Source organism: Trichomycterus rosablanca, chromosome 7, assembly GCF_030014385.1.
Source record: "Trichomycterus rosablanca isolate fTriRos1 chromosome 7, fTriRos1.hap1, whole genome shotgun sequence".
Lineage (NCBI taxonomy): Eukaryota > Metazoa > Chordata > Actinopteri > Siluriformes > Trichomycteridae > Trichomycterus > Trichomycterus rosablanca.
The window spans coordinates 6,557,596-6,579,158 of record NC_085994.1 but is presented as its reverse complement, the minus strand read 5'-3'; the positions used below and the strand labels follow the sequence as shown (position 1 = coordinate 6,579,158).

At 40.1% G+C, this 21,563-nt stretch overlaps 1 protein-coding gene across 1 annotated transcript in view; it reads right to left on the bottom strand.

Annotated features, from left to right (window-relative positions):
* Positions 1-19,290, bottom strand: part of sema6a (sema domain, transmembrane domain (TM), and cytoplasmic domain, (semaphorin) 6A) — a 137,035-nt gene extending 117,745 nt beyond the window's left edge. The window contains exon 1 of the mRNA XM_062998315.1: positions 19,133-19,290. The gene's annotated coding sequence lies outside the window, so the exon portion shown is untranslated. The remainder of the gene's footprint in view (positions 1-19,132) is intronic.
* Positions 19,291-21,563: the final 2,273 nt, after the last annotated feature.

The window sequence follows — 21,563 nt, the reverse complement described above, 5'->3', positions numbered from 1 at the left end:
TCACATTAGCATCAATAAAATACAAATATTATTGGCCACTGGACGTTTCTGGTACTTTAAACGATCATTAATATACTGTACGTATTCATGTCATCTCAAGTAATCACTTCATCCTACACAGAGCCATTGATGGCCTGAACAACAACCAACCTGGAAACACTGTCTGCAAGGTGGGAATACACCATGAAGAGGGTGCCAATTCATCACAAAGATTTGTTAGAAATTCTTGCAGAATAGTCTTAATAAAGAGAATGGAACCTGCAATATCTGGTAAAGATTCATGTAGATAATGTCAGACGCATGATAAATATTGACCACTGCAGGGTATGAACCCAGGTTCCAGAGATTCTGTTGCAATTAATACAAATGTTATGTGGTTTGAACTCACTTTCAATAGAGTAGTTATCAAAAACAACTTACAACAGTATGTCAACCATTATAAAACATTGTGCACAAATTCTTTAACCCAAGAAAACCCCCAGAAACTTGATCTCTCAGCATCCCTGAGACATGTCTGAGAAGACACCGGACTCTTGACACATGTCCGTGCGTTATCCGATCTTCTAAAGCAGCATTAAGATGCCAGACCTGCAACTGATGCCACACCCCACCCAGCATGGCACGCAGGCGAAGTAAAGCAGCTGTCCATAGCCATTGTGTGTGTCTTAAGTATCCACCACCCTGGCATCCCGACAGCATTGTTTATTCGCAACGTAATAACAAGCCAAGCTGTCATGACCAAGCAGACCATTCTGACCATCCTCCGGTGGCTGTCTTTCAAAGTACTTCTAGGCTATTTTGTGGGATAATGTGAGCATGAATGTCATTAGGGTGTTAATAAGATTCGAGTTTGACATTTACACACAGAAAGCTGTTATTTGATATTGAAATTGAGCTGCTCCGTTCACGTCAGCTCTACAGTGATATGCAGAAGAAAGGAAATTAAACAGATTTAAAGAAAAATAAGGTATCCAATCATTTTTGAAAAGTAAAATGTGTTTTGGACCTTTGGGACATTCAGAAACAGTTGGCTACAAATACAGGGCAAATGAAGTATTAATGGTCCTATTGATCAAGATCACAGTTACCGCTCAATAACCTCCAAAACGTAATACAATGCATCTGTGTGAATAAATAACCATCACAATAGCTATTAAAAGCTCTTTATAGTTCACTGCATAAAATCAATACTATCAAACTAGACGTTTCTTTAGCTTTAATACACAAAGCCAGAACAAATATGGATGAAGAATCTGCAGAAATAATAGTCCTCTACACCGATCAGCCATAACATTATGACCACCTTTGTTTCTACACTCACTGTCCATTTTATCAGCTCCACTTACCACATAGAAGCACTTTATAGTTCTACAATTACTGACTGTAGTCCATCTGTTTCTCTACATACCTTTTTAACCTGCTTTCACCCTGTTCTTTAATGGTCAGGACCCCCACAGGACCACCACAGAGCAGGTATTATTTAGGTGGTGGATCATTCTCAGCACTGCACTGACAATGACATGGTGGTGGTGTGTTAATGTGTGTTGTGCTGGTATGAGTGGATCAGACACAGCAGCACTGCTGGAGTTTTTAAATACCGTGTCCACTCACTGTCCACTCTATTAGACACTCCTACCTAGTTGGTCCGCCTTGCAGATGTAAAGTCAGAGATGATCACTCATCTTTTGCTGCTGTTTGACCTTTATCAGTGGTCATGAACTTCCTCTGTCTGTCCGAACATCTGAGTCTCTTGCTGTCTTTAAAAAACGATTAAAAACCCACCTTCTTACTAAGCACTTAAGCTGACTTGTACTTATTTACTAACATTTTTCTTCCATTTCCAAAAAAAACCCAAAAAAAACCCAATGAAATGTTTACTATGGAAGCACTTCTGTAAGTCGCTCTGGATAAGAGTGTCTGCTAAATGCAGAAAATTTAAATGTAAATGGTCAAAGGATGCTGCCCAAGGAGCGCTGTTGGCTGGATATTTTGGTTGGTGGACTATTCCCAGTCCAGCAGTGACAGTGAGGTGTTTAAAAACTCCAGCAGCATTGCTGTGTCTGATCCACTCATACCAGCACAACACACACTAACACACCACCACCATGTCAGTGTCACTGCAGTGCTGAGAATGATCCACCACCCAAATAATACCTGCTCTGTAGTGGTCCTGTGGGGGTCCTGACCATTGAAGAACAGGGTGAAAGCAGGCTAAAAAAGCATGCAGAGAAACAGATGGACTACAGTCAGTAATTGTAGAACTACAAAGTGCTTCTATATGGTAAGTGGAGTTGATAAAATGTACAGTGAGTGGTTTTAATGTAATGGCTGATCGGTGTAAGTGGCTGGTGTATTATGAACTCTAGAGAATTCGCCATGCGTTTTTGAATGGACAGAGCCCTTACTAAAAGTAAAGACGTTGCCATAAATGTCAGTGAAGCCTGACAGATCAGTCACAAGCAATAAAAAACAGGAGCTTCATGCATAATTTCTCTCAACTCACGCTGGCAAACTAGCATTAAAATCTCTCAGGGTGTCACATCAATTCAGTCTAATGGGATGCTGTGAATTTTCCTACCCGGTTGAATAAAAGGCCGTAATTGCCTTGTTTTTTCTGCCTCTGTTTTTGACAGATTTGACTCAACAATTGTTTGATATTTTGAAACGAGTTAAAAATTAAATAGGGGCATTGTAATGAAAAAAAACCTGACATGTTGGAGGCTGACAAATGAATTCAGTCGATGTGCCAATCAATTTATTTTACACAAAACTAAGAACTGCCAAAATGACTCGAAGAATCTGCAAAATTGATTTTCCTTTAAAATAATTCGCTTCATCACACCAGCGTCAAAACAGGACATTTGAACTAATTCTAAATAAAATAGATATATATACAATACATTTTTGTATCGCCAATTATCTATTTCATCTATTTTATCTGTTTAACCCTATTAAAATAGTGGTACATTTAAAATAGTTGGACAGTGGTAGCCTAGTGGGTAGAGCTTTGGGCTATCAACCCAAAGATTGGCAGTTCAAATCCAGGCTCTGCTATGCAGCAATTGTTGGGTCCTTGAGCAAGGCCCTAAACCCTGTCTGCTCCAGGGGTGCTGTATGCTAGCTGACCCTGCGCTCTGACCCCAGCTTCCAAAACAAGCTGTGATATACGAAGAAAGAATTTTATAGTACTGTACACCTGTATATGTACATATGACAAATAAAATATATCTAAAAATCTATCTTATTGTTCAGCACTTTGGAAAACCTAAGTTGTTTTGAATGTGCTTTATAAATAAAAAATGTACTCAGTGTATCAAAAGTATAGAACTTGCTTTTGTTGACTTGTTTTTCTTCCATTTTTTCGGGTGGGGGCACCACGTACTGCCTCTATAGGGGTAGTTTTTACATGTAATAAGTAAATAGGCTCTTTTTACTTATGCCTGGAACCTCCATGTTAAAAATTACACTTTATTCCATTTCTAATTTAATATGTGAGCTTTCTCTACTTAAGACTTCTTAAGACGGTGGTGCAGCGGTAAAAACACGCACTGACACCTGAGCTGGGATCTCGAATACATCGTATCGAGTCTCAGCTCAGCTCTGCCTGCCGGCTGGGCTGAACGGCCACATGAACAACAATTGGCCTGTTGTTCATACAGGGGTGAGGCATTAAGCCGGATAGGGACTCTCTCATAACTGACGCAACTACGACCTCTGCTGGCTGGTTGATGGTGCCTGCACAGAGACGGGGAAGGAGTGCACTGATCAGGGTGTGTCTCTCCGTACACAGGGCTGATCCGCAGCTAATCTCGTTTAGTGCAGGTGAAAAGATGCATACGGCTGGTGCCCACATGTCAGAGAGGTTAGCTTCGTTCTCCTCAAATCAGAGCCAGGGCCGGAATTAGTGGAGAGGAAGCATGACGCAAATGGACGCGCTAAAAGTCGGGTGGGGGGAAGTTGGGGGGGTGTGCATGAAGAAAATATAAAAAAAGACAGTCTTTAGCTGTCCTTAACTGTCCTGTTTTCTCTTTTCTTAACTTATAAAAAAAAAAAAAAAACTATTTCATTTAAAATATTCTGTGTAAAATGTATTATACAGCTAGATGGTCTAGATTGACATTTTTAAACTTTGGAATGCAAACATGCCTATATTAAATTGATTGATATTGTTATTTCTGTAAGAACAATAATAAAACCTTAAAACAAAAAATCAGCCAGGTTAACTGATAACTAGGGCTGGGTATCGCCATTAATTTCCTGGATCGATTCGATTCGATTCACAAGGTCCCGATTCGATTCGATTTCCGATTTGATTCGATTTGATTTCGATTCAACACAGTTAGGCATATTTGAGTTACATTAACAGGTTTTGTTTAAATATGTAAAGATGTTCAGAGAACGAATGTGATAATTGTACAAAGAACACTCATTATTAAAAATATTTGTGTATTTTGTTTACATAAATAATTAATCCAAAACAGAAAACAGTAACATTCATTTTTTATTATTATTTTATATGTCTGACACACTACAACATTGTAAATGTAATGTAAACATACACCTGGCTGTTGAACAGCTTATGCCAAGTTTACACTACACGACACTCTGATTAACACCTGGTCGCTGTAATGTTCACACTACACGACTGATCGGCGATGGGGGGTTTTACACTACACCATCTATCACCAGGGGGAATCACAGGCGAGCTTCTCTGCTCTCCAAAACTACGTTTTGTCACGAAAACACACGTGAGAAGTGATGAAAGGTTTAATGATACCACGTCCAAACATGCACATCAACAAGTAGCGAGAGATATAAGTTTGTGCGCTGATGAAATAAATGAATCTGAGTGGATTTGGCAACACGAGCAGCATGGCTTGTTCTATAGTGAGTTGGAGGTTAATAAATATTTTGTTTTGTAGAGAACGATCAGGTCAGAAATACTGTAAAACTCGTGTGCTGATGTATTCTGATAGAAACTATATTGCGCTCCACCTGTTTACAACCTCTCCCCTGTGTTTCCCCTCGCTGTTTCACACATTGATTGAGAGCCGAGTTTTGATCGCAGAGCGAACACCGAGTTCCTCCCGAATCCAGCACCGACCCGTCGCCGAGCGAAAATCAGTGCAAAAAGTTGTGTAGTGGTCATAACTTGAGCTTCTGCCATGCTAAACTGATGTGCAGGTCAGATCTCGTTGCATGAAAAAACACTGGCTGGTCACGCGAAATTAAAGTGGGTAACAGATTTCCGTGTGCACCGTAAAAAGGGGCGTATTTAAAAGATCGATCTCGCGTTTATATGAATCGATATCGGATCGTTCAAATAAAGATCGATTCGAATCGAAAAATCGATTTTATAAACCCACCCCTACTGATAACTATCTCAGCCAAGATTTCTGATGGCAACAAAGAGGTGAGGCTGCATCATGGTGCCATCATCCATCCCAATTGAGCCGTCTTATTGCTCTGCGCCTTTGAAAGGATGTTTGTTTTAGATACGGTCTGCGTCATTTAAACATGAGAGAAGCAGGGATATACGTAAATCCATATGAGCCCCGAGGGACAAAGATCAAAGTGTGGTAGGGAGGAGAAGCTTTGGCAACAATACACCTGGATCTCTCATGCTCTTTTATGTAGGTCAGTTGTAATACAGGAGCGCTGCATCTGGATAATGTTTCATTCCTCGCTATCTGGTTACCTTGCTTGCATTAGCTCATATATGCTATCGGGCGGGCAAAGCAAGCCCAGAGGAACCTAATATGATGATCTTCACATTCCTTCTATCTGCAATGATGGTAAAATGCAAGAATGTGTACTAAATTGTCTGCTTATGAAAGGGAGTGCGGCGAGCTGAATCTGTATCTCTCAGAAATAACATTTACGCAAAACAAACAGACCACAGCTATCCAAACAACAAAGCTAGATGTGTAATTCAGTAGTGCTGACAAATTATTGCATAGACTCTGCCCACCAGATTCAATCAAACCAAATTTTTTTCCCCTTTGGTGATTTTCAAAGCAAAATTCTGTATATTTGCTCTGGCTGTCATTCATCATACCCAGTGTTTATTAAGATCTGTAGACAGAAGACAGACCCTCAGGATTTTTAAATAATTAAAGCAAAAAAGGAATATTTAAATATGACCAACAGAAGTCAATTTGTTACAGATCTACCCCCGATTCTACACGTGTGGTTCCTTTTGAGAGAGGAAGGAAACAATGTTGGTGCTGTTAAGCAGGTCCTCTGAGAGTGATGATAAGTGCGCCTGTCTCGTTTCTAAATGCAAGACTGACGGACGTGCACAGGCTGAACACTGGAGGCCTTGTGGTCGGGCTTATGTTACCAGGCACGTGTTGCCACATGGAGGCAATTTGTTCATTAGATATGTAATAAATGTACACAAAGAACCATTATTGTTCAACTTTCACTGATGAGACTTGGAAAGTTTAAACCTCCCCAGGGCAGTTGTCAGCATGTGCTCAGTCAGCTAGCTTCCCCAAAAATGCTGGAAAAGGTTAAAACACCTATATGCTCACATAATGAGAAGCATATTTAGGAATTCTTTCTATCGTCGGGACTGTCATCTAGTCGCCCTTATCCTCCTGACTAAAGCTTTTCATCCAAGATAAACATCTCAGAGATTTAGCTTTTGCTTAAAAATGATAGAAATAGAAATGAAATATGGTTCGAGTCGAGTCTTACCAAAATGTTACAGCAGTTGCTTCTTATCATGATGCAATCCTCTAAAAGAATTTGACAGTCCTCCAAATGCCACACTGTTTTGTTTTTTTTCAGCACCACCTGCACAAAGAAGAGGGGGGATATGCAACTGAACCATATAACGTCAGAATCACCGGGGAGCCTCCAACAGCGCAGAAAGAAAAAACACCACAGCCCTTATTTTGTACCTCCGATGGGTGGCCCGTGCAGGTAAGGTCACAGATATGAAAAGCCGAGGTGAAATCATGCGGGCTTGGGTTGCAGCCCAACAGCACTGACAATGACAAGATTCTTTATTCGGGACTGAAGCCACATAAAAGGCGCAGGAGAAAGACTCATGATTATAGCGCTTCTGTCTTTGCTTGTTCAGGGCACTAAAAATACCCACTAGAAATACAACATGATGAGGAGTTACAGCTGTGGCACCACCGTTAAAACAAAGCAAGGACAACCCGAGATTATGACCAGTAAAGTAAAGCCTTTAAACAGCAATATAATTCATAGTTATATGAGAGTAGATGAGGCAGATGAGTAATGGAATAATAACTGACATAGTGGATAATAGCTATATGGCCAAAGGTGAGAGGAAGTACTGTGAGCCCTGTTAATTCCATACTAGCAAAACCACCAACCGTATGACAACCTCATAAACTCACAATATGCTGGTGGACATTTTTAGCTTCAGACCCCATGTCTAATTATGGCAGCACCACAAAGTAAAAGGTACTGCTGGTGAACCTTGTTTGAACCCTACTTATGTCTATGTGAGTTTTCACCATGTACTCTAATATTTCTATATATCACATAGCAAAGGTGGACCGGCTCTTAATTGACACTAAGTGTCAGTGTAATGCTCTATAATGGACTAAATTTATTCCCATTATGCACCCAGTGTTTAAAGAATAACGGTCTTCAGAGAGCATTTTAGAAAGTGTTTCCTGAAAGACTGTAAACTGCAATTCTGGTTAATCCACCCTGAAAAATCACTAATGCCAAGTTCACACTACACGACATTCCAAGTCGTCAGGTCGCTGTACAGTTCACACTACACTACTGGATCTCTTGTAATCGGGAGTCGTTCAAGTCGGTTTGGCTTTCACACTACACGACTGATCGGCAATAGAGAGTTTCACACTACACGATGTATATCACCAACTGGAATCGCAGGCGAGCTTCTCTGGTCTCCCAAACAACGTTCTGTCACGAAAACACACACGAGAAGTGACGAAGGGTTTAATGATACCACGTCCAAAAATGCACGTCAATAATAAGCGAGCGATCAAAGTTTGTGTGCTGATGTGCAGCATAAAATCAAGGAGAAAAAATAAATTAATCTGAGTGGATTTGGCTCTTTGGCTTTGGAGGTTAATAAATATTTTTTTGAAATGCAGCGTTGGTATTATGTTTTGTAGAGAACGATAAGGTCAGAAATACGGTAAAACCTTTGTGTGTGTGTGTGTGCCGATGTATTCTGATATAAAATATATTATGCCCCCTGTCCTACCTTTTTACACTCCTCCTCTGCGTTTCCCCTCAACCCGTATCTTGCGTTCTCATTGGCTGTTCGACACAGCACTCATTGCCAGTTGGGCGACTCAGATCCATATATTTGACAAGCTAGATATATTTCTTCAGTCGATTGAGCCACTCAGATTGCGTTGTTGAGCAGTTCACACATAGCGATTGAGAGCCGAGTTTCGATCGCAGAGCGAACGCTGAGTTGCTCCCGAGCCGGCAAATCTACCGCCGACCAGTCAGCGAGCGAAAATCAGGGCAAAAATCGTGTAGTGTGAACTAGGCATAAAGCACATTGTAATTTCCAGAACTTGTGTCTAATCAGGGTGGCACTGTAGTGCAGAAAGTAGTTTTGATGCTATAAATTTCTAGTAACCCAGATTTGATCCTTGCCTCTATATCAGAATGAGAGAGTGTGTGATGTCCTGTAATATAATAAATGAACATAATGAAGTTGATTATTTTACAGTAATGTTCAGTCTGTGTTAGATAATATGAGATCTACAGTATATTTTCTATTCAGGACAACCAATAAACTCTCAATAAAGTCTTTTTACTGCTCGATTTAGCAGATTGTTTGGTACCAGGAAACTGGAACTGTGACTTCCTTATCAGTGACCGGTCCAGTATGAACAATTCCAGCTCAAGTAACCCAGATACAGTATTAAAATGCTAAAAATGTTTACATTAAAGGTTTAGAATAAATAAGATAGTGTGTGATGTCCTGTAATATAATAAATGTACGTAATGAAGTTGATTATCCTACAGTGCTGTTCAGTCTGTGTTAGATGATACGAGATCTATATTTTTTTTATTCATGACAACCACTAAACTCTCAATAAAGTATTTTTACTGCTCAATTTAGCAGATCCTCTGGTACCAGGAAACTGGAACTGTGATTTCCATATCAGTCACTGGTCCAGTATAAAGAATTCCAGCTCCAGTAACCCAGGTACCATGCACTAATTCTTGAATGGAACACTTAATGTATACAGTTTTTCTCAACCATGAATTTAGTTGAGCCGAAACGGGCCATAATGATTAACAAAAGCTGGTCTTTTAGGTGCACACTGTATATAAAAATAACAGGTTTAAAGTGGAAATTGTGGACTGTAGCTTTATGCTGGATGATGCAAATGCCCAAAGACCACAGGTTGGGAACCCTTGAATATACACACTGTGTTTTTAGTCTGAAATAAATGGTCTCAGAAACTAGCAAGGTCACTCATACAATCAATTTAAATTATATTTGTTATTCTTCTAGCTCATCTCTGTATAATATCATTAATTAGAAAAAAATTTTATCCACTGGATGATAATGTGATTTAAAATACATGCACCCATTGTTGTTCAAACCGTCACATAGCCTTTATTTCAGAGAGTTCTTCTCCAGCAAGCATGCACAATAAGGCCGTGCCAGCAGAAGCCACAGTGGCCCCTTTAAGCATACTTCTTTCTTAAGAGGCTGTTTGGATTTGCTGGCCCCTGCCATCTCCCCTCCAGCCCCGGCGCCGTCTCAGGCCCTGAAACTATGGCAACGGAATAAGAAGGCGCTCTCCATGATTAATAGATGAGCGAGGCTGTGCCAGTCACACTGGGTTTGGGGACAGGACAGATGTACGCGCTGTCCTCAGCATCACACGGCATGCGAAAACCTGGTGAAACACAATGAGCGTGCAACACCTATCCATGGAACGGCACCAAAAAAGAACAAAAATCCCACGCTCTCATGCATAAGCCCCAGCATCCGAACAATTCCTGAGAAGCATGCAGGAGGAGCCGGAAAATACGGTGCATTTCAAACGCAGTTATCCAGGGCTGTGTTTTACCCCTAGCACGGTGTGATTTAATATTGAGATATTTGCTTACCAAGCAACACCTTGCCAAGGAAACATGTAAACTGAGCTGTAATAAATCAGAAGAGCAACAACAGCACTTACTTATTAAATTGTGTTTACACAAAAGCAAACACATAGCTGTTATAGGAATAGAAAAGGATGCTACTTTTAAAGCAGCCTTTCCAAAGTACTCACTCCAGTAAAATAGTCAATAAGCTATTACACACGCTTCAAAGTGACATGAATGTATGAAGGAACCACATGCGTGAGGAAAATAAAGCTGCTGCTATTTATTTGAAATATGAAAGAACAATTCCTCAGAGATCATTCAACACATACAGTGTATCACGAAAGTGAGTACACCCCTCACATTTCTGCAAATATTTCATTATATCTTTTCATGGGACAACACTAAAGAAATAAAACTTGGATATAACTTAGAGTAGTCAGTGTACAACTTGTATAGCAGTGTAGATTTACTGTCTTCTGAAAATAACTCAACACACAGCCATTAATGTCTAAATAGCTGGCAACATAAGTGAGTACACCCCACAGTGAACATGTCCAAATTGTGCCTAAAGTGTCAATATTTTGTGTGACCACCATTATTATCACTGCCTTAACCCTCCTGGGCATGGAATTCACCAGAGCTGCACAGGTTGCTACTGGAATCCTCTTCCACTCCTCCGTGATGACATCACGGAGCTGGTGGATGTTAGACACCTTAAACTCCTCCACCTTCCACTTGAGGATGCGCCACAGGTGCTCAATTGGGTTTAGTCCATCACCTTTACCTTCAGCTTCCTCAGCAAGGCAGTTGTCATCTTGGAGGTTGTGTTTGGGGTCGTTATCCTGTTGGAAAACTGCCATGAGGCCCAGTTTTCGAAGGGAGGGGATCATGCTCTGTTTCAGAATGTCACAGTACATGTTGGAATTCATGTTTCCCTCAATGAACTGCAGCTCCCCAGTGCCAGCAACACTCATGCAGCCCAAGACCATGATGCTACCACCACCATGCTTGACTGTAGGCAAGATACAGTTGTCTTGGTACTTCTCACCAGGGCGCCGCCACACATGCTGGACACCATCTGAGCCAAACAAGTTTATCTTGGTCTCGTCAGACCACAGGGCATTCCAGTAATCCATGTTCTTGGACTGCTTGTCTTCAGCAAACTGTTTGCGGGCTTTCTTGTGCGTCAGCTTCCTTCTGGGATGACGACCATGCAGACCGAGTTGATGCAGTATGCGGTGTATGGTCTGAGCACTGACAGGCTGACCTCCCACGTCTTCAACCTCTGCAGCAATGCTGGCAGCACTCATGTGTCTATTTTTTAAAGCCAACCTCTGGATATGACGCCGAACACGTGGACTCAACTTCTTTGGTCGACCCTGGCGAAGCCTGTTCCGAGTGGAACCTGTCCTGGAAAACCGCTGTATGACCTTGGCCACCATGCTGTAGCTCAGTTTCAGGGTGTTAGCAATCTTCTTATAGCCCAGGCCATCTTTGTGGAGAGCAACAATTCTATTTCTCACATCCTCAGAGAGTTCTTTGCCATGAGGTGCCATGTTGAATATCCAGTGGCCAGTATGAGAGAATTGTACCCAAAACACCAAATTTAACAGCCCTGCTCCCCATTTACACCTGGGACCTTGACACATGACACCAGGGAGGGACAACGACACATTTGGGCACAATTTGGACATGTTCACTGTGGGGTGTACTCACTTATGTTGCCAGCTATTTAGACATTAATGGCTGTGTGTTGAGTTATTTTCAGAAGACAGTAAATCTACACTGCTATACAAGCTGTACACTGACTACTCTAAGTTATATCCAAGTTTCATGTCTATAGTGTTGTCCCATGAAAAGATATAATGAAATATTTGCAGAAATGTGAGGGGTGTACTCACTTTCGTGATACACTGTATTTAGTTTAGCACAGTTTTTACATTGGATGTGCTTCCTGATGCCAACTTATTTATCCAGGCTTGGGATTGGCATTAAAAGTGCATCAGAATGTGGCTAGGTTCATGTAAAGCCATGCACCTTCTGTATTTGTGAGCACAGCCCAGAACTCAGGCACTGCTGTTACCATTACACCACACATGATTGCATTCATTGGTAATATTTTATTTATAAAATATTAATATCATGAATACTGATATTTAAACATAGTAAATGAATAAGACTACATTAGGAAAAGCCACAAGTGGCCGTGTCTTAGGAAGGAAGAGTCGGATGAAGTATAGACTTATTGCTTCAGCAACAGTGACTCCTACTGTCTGGTTGAGAACAACATAGAGAGGATCATGGTCCATCCAAGTGTGCTAAGACTTTCAAGCTTCAAAAAAGATGGAGGAGGCATTTCTCCAAATTAGTAAGATAAGATAAGATTCCTTTATTGATCCCCATGGGGGAATTTCGAGTGTTACAGCAGTTTCAGTACAGTGTAAGTACAGTAAATAGAGTAAATAAAATAGAGTCGAACAAAATAAAAATAAGAAAATTATAAAAAATATTATCTATGAGATGCAATTACTATTATACATCAGTATGGTAATTACAACTACATAATAAAACACTATATATTCTATATGTAAATATATACATATGTGTGTATAATGAAATGTAGAGTCCAGTGCTGGGAAAAAAAAGGGTGGGGGTCATCAGGCTGATGTCAGGGTGTCTACAGCACCCACCATGTCACTATTCATACAATACTACAACAATGTCAACCATGTCACTCCTCATGCACCAACACAGATACAACCCTCACCACATCACTTCTCAAGCACTAATATCAGCATAACACCCATTATCATGTCACTATTAATACACTAGTCCTAGAACAACAACCACTATTAGTCACTCTTGAATGCACTCTTAATGCATTATTATCAGGACAACACCCACTATCATTTCACTACCTTGTTAGTCTCATTGCTGTACTGAGAATGGCCCACTGCCCAAAAATGTGACCTATATGAGTCCCGTCTCATTGAAGTGTATACAGCAATAGATAGGCCCTTAAAGTGCATATTTACACTAGATTTAGCTTATAACATGGTCAGTGGTAAATGAATGTACCAGCTGGGTATACCTAATATAGTGGCCAGTAAATGTACAATTCTACAAATGTATATTACATGATAACTACATGCTACTCTGCAGTAATCAGTGATTTTACTTTTTTAATGGTTGTTTTATCATGATTATTATGTATGAAGTATTTCGTACTTTAACAATTACCCCATTTCATTTTTATCTTTTTACCAATGCTTTATCCTTGTCAGGGTCGCAGTGGACCCCGTTTTCCGGAACCACTGGGTGCAATACAAATACCCCCTCCCCCTGAGCCCACACAACCAGTAGGGTCTGTATGTAGATGCTCGACCAGCCGATAGCACCGCTAGGGATTTGAACCCCAGATCCTGGTGGTATTATGCTAGTGTAATTTACCGCTGTGACAGCTGAGTACCCGGGCATATCAAAATCAAACTTAGAAGCAATCACAGGTAACGAAAGCCTTTCAAATTTCCTTTGGTGTATTTGACAGTCCCATTAGGCATATTTAAAATGAATGATGCATGTCAAATCTAATTTTCCCTCCTTTATTTGGGTCAGCTGCCTTTCAAGAAGCAATTATCATTAAAAATACAAGCATTAATATACATTTAATCATAGATTTATAGAATTAGCAATGAGTAATATGAGGTGATTTATAATAATCTATGCATCTATGCAAATACAACTTCATTTTAATCACAGGATTATACATACTGGCAGAATCACATAGTACATTATTCCTATGAGTGTAATGGAGAAAAATGCTTTGTATACAATTTACAGTGAACACCTTAGATGAGTTATTGAAAATATACAAAAACTGATCATATAATAAGACCGAAAACCATTCTAAATATTAGGACTATCAGCTCTGCTACAGCCTTCTTAGTGTGTTCATAAATAATACATGATCATGAAAATCACATGAAGCCCAAAGTCCATGCACTGCATTGTCATAATATCGCTGAAATCATAAGCCCAAATCAATCATTCAGGCTGATCAAATCTGCCTGTTCTCCACAGAGATATCTGAACACACCTCTGCAAGAAGCGATTCAAACCCACCGGTGTGGCAAATCCACATCATTTCCACACAATGGAACACTTACTGCCATTGTTGGGGTGTGGAGACCAAATGCCTCCTAGAGCATTCCTGCATTTAAAAATCCCTGCATTTTCACTTCTTTGTAAGGTTTCTTGAGTATTGTTGAATCAACTGGGAAATATTACGGCATTTTTAGATTACAGATACAAGTACAAAAAACAAACGCAATTTGGAAAGGTGTCCTTAGGTGGAAAAGCAAATGCATCAATACTAATTACGTCAATGCCAATCTGATCATTTCGAATAAAACATAATTAGCTATTTTCACTCCATTTCCAAACACATCACACAATAAATCACATTTTAAAAAATCTATTTTTAAGCTTTTGAAAACATGCAGCCCTGATGGCATGGTCACATGTACTGAATGCTCACAGAGAATCACAAGATCCTGGGCACACACAATCCGCCCTTTTCATACTTGCATGTAACAGTGTTGGAGGGTGGCGATGCTACGAGCCATCTGGCAAGCTGATAGGTGGGATATATGGATATATCACTCCTGCAGGTCATGACCAAGAACCTGCTCGGCTTCTTTTTCCCCACATAAAATTGATTTTGAATCTCCAAAGGAATCAATAGCTGACAGTGTGTGCTGCAGTATCAGCAAGTGCAAAGTCAGGAAGATAACACTACATTTAAATAGTCTTACTTTTATTAGCATAACCAAACTAAATCATCTTCGAGCTTTTAAAATATGTCTGTTATTTATCCCTCAAACTATTCAAGTGGGGGAAAAGCATAAAAATTGGAGCAATAATTTTATCATAAATTTGTTAAATTAGGTTTAAAAGATGGACAAAATTACTATCTGACTACATAATCATGTCCCTTAAAGCATTTAATCTAAGCTACAAATATTCATTCTACAGGACTTAATTGAAGAAGATTATATCTAGAGATGCTGTTTTGTGCCTACAGGAGTTAGCAGGCTTGTTCATCTGTGTATGTAGGCTAATCTCACCCAAGCCTCAGTGTACGAGCATTGCCTGTTTACGTTCAACCAACAATAAAACACACAGATATTAGGCTAAACATATGCAAATCCCTGAGAAATTACAACCGGTCTGGTATGGTCAGGGTGGAAGATTGCCCTCAACAGGAAAAAAAAGGCAGAGACACCAGCAGACAGGGGGATTAACATACAATCTAAATCTTCACCATCAAATCTATTATAGTCACATTTTCAGTTTAAAGAGCCCAAATGAGACACGGAGAATTAGAAAACGTTCTGGACTAGTCTTCGACATGCTGTTCACTGTGCAGAAACAGATGCTCTGTATTGTTGTTGGAAGAAGACACTGTTCGAGACAGGGCTGACACAGACACACCCTACTTGACCTTAGGTTCAAAGGTGAAAGAGCTCCTGTAGGCTCCAGTTCAGACCATTCAGACACATTCCTGCACCCTATAAGGACTTACGAAAATAAACAACAAATTCTGGGTGTTGAAGTATCCATCACAGCTTAATGAAGCCTTTAAGACCTGTAGTGATGTGTTGTGTCCCGCTGTATTTTAATATAATAATACAAAGCTGCTGTATTATTGTATGTGATTGTTGGTCAGATTTTTGTATGCGCTTTCAGATTTTTTGGGCCACTTAATTGGTTGTACTTCTACACACTAAAAATCTAAAGAAAATATGTACTTTACACCAAAATAAATGTAAAACCAAAAGAAAAAGCACTATTTTTTGATATCCATGTCTGCACATATCTATAAATCATCTGTGACTGGCTGCTTTAAAGCTGATCCATTCATATAAGCAAATAATTAGTAAAGATCATTTTAACTAAATGCAGTTATTTTGACCACCTAATTAATATGATAAAACAATTTTATCCTAAATTGTGGACACTGTCAGAATGACAACGCCCCAATTGGCAGGGCAAAATGAATCACCGAATGTTTTTCTCCCCCCAATTAACATGTATAGGAGAATTTGGACTGTCTGAATAGACAACACACATGACCACAATCATCAAAACACTAATTAAGCCATTCTTTTGGAACAACAGGGTTACATCCCTATAGCACCATTCCAAAGAATCCATGTTGGCTGGTGGTATGCCAACACCTTTCTAAGACACTGTATGATGTCCTTTATTTGATTAGTCACCAGTCTATATGTACTTGTACATTTCAATGTTACTTTGGCTGATTCAGCAGCTTGTATGTACATGAGGGCGAATGAATTGGCTCCATATGAATGTTCTGCATATTTTCTAGGACTGGCTGATATGACTATATATGCCTAAAGGAAAGTGTCAACCAGTAAATATTTAACTCTATTATTATCTGCAAACTGCAGTAAACACAGACCTGTCTATCTTAAACTGGACAGAACTGCTTCATATAAGTTCAATGCAAGAACAAGGAGGATTTATAGCAGTTAAGTGAGAACTGCATACAGGACTCCAAATAAACACGATATTACAAGCTGAAAAAAAACAACAACCTTAATCCTAATTGCTATATCGCCTATATCTGTATTTCATTAAAAATGAAACATAACATGATAGGTTTTGCTATAATCCAAGCCTAAATAAATCAGACAATTTCACAGTTTTATAGTAAAATATGTCAGTAGATTAGACAGAAATATGTAAAATAAGATCTGACATTTATCCAGCATTAAATGTTTGGTGTTACATCGGTATAGACTGCAGAGGTGTTTAATCAGTGTTAAGTATAAAAATATTATTAAAAATTAAAAGAGAGCTTTTCTTTATCATGTTAGGTGAACATACCTTTTTGGTATATGTATTTTGATAGGTATTTGCACATCTACTTGATTCATGAATTTGTTTAGGGGTTCCTTCTTTGTTCCTGTCCTATATTATGGCATTATTAATTCAGCACTGGATTCTGCTATGCCCAAGAGTTGTCTGCTATGTAAAGAGAAAAATGTTGGCCTGGTGAGCAGTATTTATTTCCACACAACTGTCACTTCTCAAGAACCACTGTTTTAGTGCAGCTATATTTAGGCTACAAGCCTCAAGCTTGGCAGGACTGTACAGGATACTTAGTACAATGAACAATGATTTAATTAATGATTACTGAATGTCTATATATAACTGCTGGGCAATTAGGAGATCAGTTAAGTGCTGTGGAGACATGCTTGTATTATTTATACGTCTTTATAAAACCATATCAACAAGTACTAATCATTTGAGAAGAAAGATGCACCTGCCGTGTTAGTTCAATAGAAAATAAATAAGGATGGATTGTTTGTGCGTGTTTTACATATATGTCTAAATTGTAAAAGCATCATTCAATAAAAAAAAGAGAAATGTCCGAACCATTGAGATCAGAGTAAAAACAAGGTGCATTCAGTCTGATCAGACCAACAATCAGCTTAAAATGAATGAAAATTTTTGACTCAAATGCGTTGCCGTGCTTCACAGCAAAAAGGTCCTGGGTTCGATCCCCAGGTGGGGCGGTCCAGGTCCTTTCTGTGTGGAGTTTGCATGCTCTCCCCATGTTTGTATGGGTTTCTTCCAGAAGCTCCGGTTTCCTCCCACAGTCCAAAGACATGCAAGTGAGATGAATTGGAGATACAAAATTATCCATGACTGTGTTTGATATGTGTGATGTGTGTTTTTGTCATGAATGTAACCAAAGTGTGTAAAACATGACGTTAAAATCCTAATAAATAAACTCTCTCTCTCTCTCTCTCTCTCTCTCTCTCTCTCTCTCTCTCTCTCTCTCTCTCTATATATATATATATATATATATATATATATATATATATATATATATATATATATATATATATATATATATATATATATAGTGTTGCTATAGAAGTTTAAAAGTGTGACGTCACAAAACGGATTTGCAATTAAACTGCACTTGTGCGACTCCACAAAACACGACACACACGGGGCGGCATGGTGGCTCGGTGGGTAGCACTGTCGCCTCACAGCAAGAAGGTCCTGGGTTCGATCCCCAGGTGGGGCGGTCCGGGTCCTTTCTGTGTGGAGTGTGCATGTTCTCCCCGTGTCGGTAGAGCACGAGACCCTTAATCTCAGGGTCGTGGGTTCGAGCCACATGTTGGGCGAGTATCTTCATTTGAGTTATAGGACTATCAGGACAAGGACAAACCGGCTCAGAAATAGCTTTTATCCCACCGCAGTACGAACCTTGAATACCTCTATTTAAGGTGTTTTCAAACACATGGGACTGTGCAATTTCACTATACACAAGGGACTGTGCAATTTCACTATACACAAGGGGCTGTACAATTTTCAGGTTATATCGTTTTACAAATAGGGCAATGTGCAATTTCCACAAACTGACAGAAGTGCTATTTGTGTGTTATTGTTGTTATTATAAATGACAACAGGTTTGTGTTCTATTGTAATGCTGTCTTTGTAAATTCTGTAAATTTTAGTAATTTTTGTCAGTTCTAGTTTTTTTTGTATTTATTGTTTATTGTTCATAACACTAGAGAGTATTGCACCTTAATTTCTTTATACCTGGTATAATGACAATAAAGATATTCTGAGTCTGATTCTGATTCCACCGGGTGCTCCGGTTTCCTCCCACAGTCCAAAGACATGCAAGTGAGGTGAATTGGAGACACTAAATTGTCCATGACTGTGTTCTGTATAACCTGGTGAACTGATGAATCTTGTGTCATGAATGTAACCAAAGTGTAAAACATGATGTTAAAATCCTAATAAACAAACAAACAAACGGACACACGCGAACTCAATACAAAGCAAATAAGCTTTACTCTGAACTCTATTTAGTGTTTGGGAAGAAAGTATATCTCAGACACAACTCCGCTCGCAGGGTTTGAATCTCAACACAATCCGCTCAGCTACTTTAAGCAGCGCGTCTCTCTCCTACTACTATAACCGAATGGGATCAGTACTGTACCGTGTCGGTGCCGCTTCTTCACACGGGAATATCCATCGGAAATCCGAGCATTGTGGAAACAGTCCAGAAAGTGAATGCAATCAAACGCGCTCCACAGAACTGCGAGGTTACGGTCCGTCCGGAGCGTTCGCGCAGAAGCGGCTGCTCATCCTACTGGAGAGATGAAACCTCCTTTACTAACACGCGCTCACTCGCGCGCACACACACACACACACACACACACACACACAATGAGCAGCGCACACGCGCGCGCGCAGCTGTCACCCGCTCCACTCCTCACGTTAGGGAGGCGCTACCGTGGAACCGGGACCAGCTTTTGTTCCAAACTGGACCAGGTTTTATTATCGCTTGCTTGCATTCCTCGCCCGGCTCTAAAATAAGCCGTCAAGTTCTATGCATGGTGTCCTTTCAGTGTCCATTCAGGTAACGAGACAAAACAGTGCGAGGTGGACAACAATAGACGCGGTGTCCTGAATGAAACGCCTGACCCTAATCAGACTGAGACGGACTGATTGGAGACGCGCACTGAGGCCTCTTCGTCTTTGTCCGAAACAGATAATAGGAATGAAATAAACCCACTCTGGTGGTCCCGTCATCTCCAGACACACGCTTTCTAATCGCCATTCACTCTGCGCTGGCGCAAATTGCGTCTTGAGGGCTTACTGTCTGCACGGAGTTTGGCATGTTCCACCCTGTCTTGATGGGCTTTCTCTAGGTGCTCTAGTTTTATTTTATTTGGCACATCCAGAAGGGGTATTAGTTGCTACTAATTCTAGGTGCAACTAAGTGAACGTCATGCCATCTATAGGATGGATTGTCACCCTGTCCAGGGTGTATGCATGCCTTGTACCCAGTGCATTCGGGTGGCATTTAAATTCTGATAAAGATTAGAAATAAATATTGTAAGATTTAACATAAAAACTGGTAATATGCCATTCCTGTATGCCAAAAACACAACCACCTTAGCACAGGTACTGTAAGTGGTCGCCTAAGCAGGCATCCAGATGGGGGCGCTAATTTGCCACTTTGTAAGTAGACGGACTAATAAAAGAGACTTATTCTTTAATTGTCTGTTTTACTGCTTTTTCCAGATCAGGGTCGCGGTGGGTCTGACTACAGTATAATATTATATTATTATAATTATTTTATGATAGAAAAACTAGAAAAAAGCAGCATATGTCATTACATTTAATTTTCATGTTTTAGATGGATGGATGGATGGATGGATGGATGGATGGATGGATGGATGGATGGATAGATAGATAGATAGATAGATAGATAGATAGATAGATAGATAGATAGATAGATAGATAGATAGATAGATAGATAGATAGATACTTTATTGCTCCTTTGCAGGAAATTTGTTTGTTACAGCAGCTCACACCAGACAGCAAACAACTTCTTACATACATACAACATTCTTCTTCTTCTTACTCGGCCTTTGTCCCGTTCAGTTGCGGGGTCGGCTCTCGGCAGATCTTGATCCGCATTGATTTGGCACAATTTTTACGCCGGATGCCCTTCCTGACACAACCCTCCCTATTTTATCTGGGCTTGGGACCGGCACTACAATGCACTGGTTTGTGCATCTAGCGGCTAGGTAAATATAGGACAATTCAGTGTTTTCAATTAGCCTGGTGGCATGTCTTTGGACTGTGGGAGGAAACCGGAGCACCCGGAGGAAACCCACGCAGACACGGGGAGAACATGTAAACATTGGTGTTATGGTGCATGCATAGCATACAAAATGTAGGTATTTATTATCAATTACTATGAATTATTCTGAATTATTATGCATTTTACCATCACTTTAGCCTGGTCAGGATCAGGGTGAGTCAGATTTTCCAAGAATCACTGAGTGTAATGCAGTAACACACCCCAGACAGTACATCAATCCATCGCAGGGCCTTGGCTCAAATCTGCCCCCTTCCCCAGACACAGCCAAACATCTGACAGCACTGCTGGGAATTCAAACCCTGGATCCCAGTGGTAGTAAGCTTACCACTCAGCCACATTATATATCATGTATTTATAAAATATTAATAGTATCTAGTTTCTGTATCTAGTTTAAAAGGTGCATGATAATAAGAAATGAACACGCCGATGAGCTGCAGAACTTTGAGCTAGGGCGGCATGGTGGCTAAGTCTGTAGCACTGTCACCTCACAGCAAGAAGGTCCTGGGTTCGATCCCTAGATGGGGCGGTCCGGGTCCTTTCTGCGTGGAGTTTGCATGTTCTCTTCATGTCCGTGTGGGTTTCCTCCGGGTGCTCCAGTTTCCCCCAACAATCCAAAGACATGCAAGTGAGGTGAACTGGAGACACTAAATTGTCCAAGACTGTGTTCAATATAACTTTGTGAATTAATGAACCTTGCGCAACGAGTAACTACTGTTCCTGTCATGAATGTAACCAAAGTGTAAAACATCCTAAT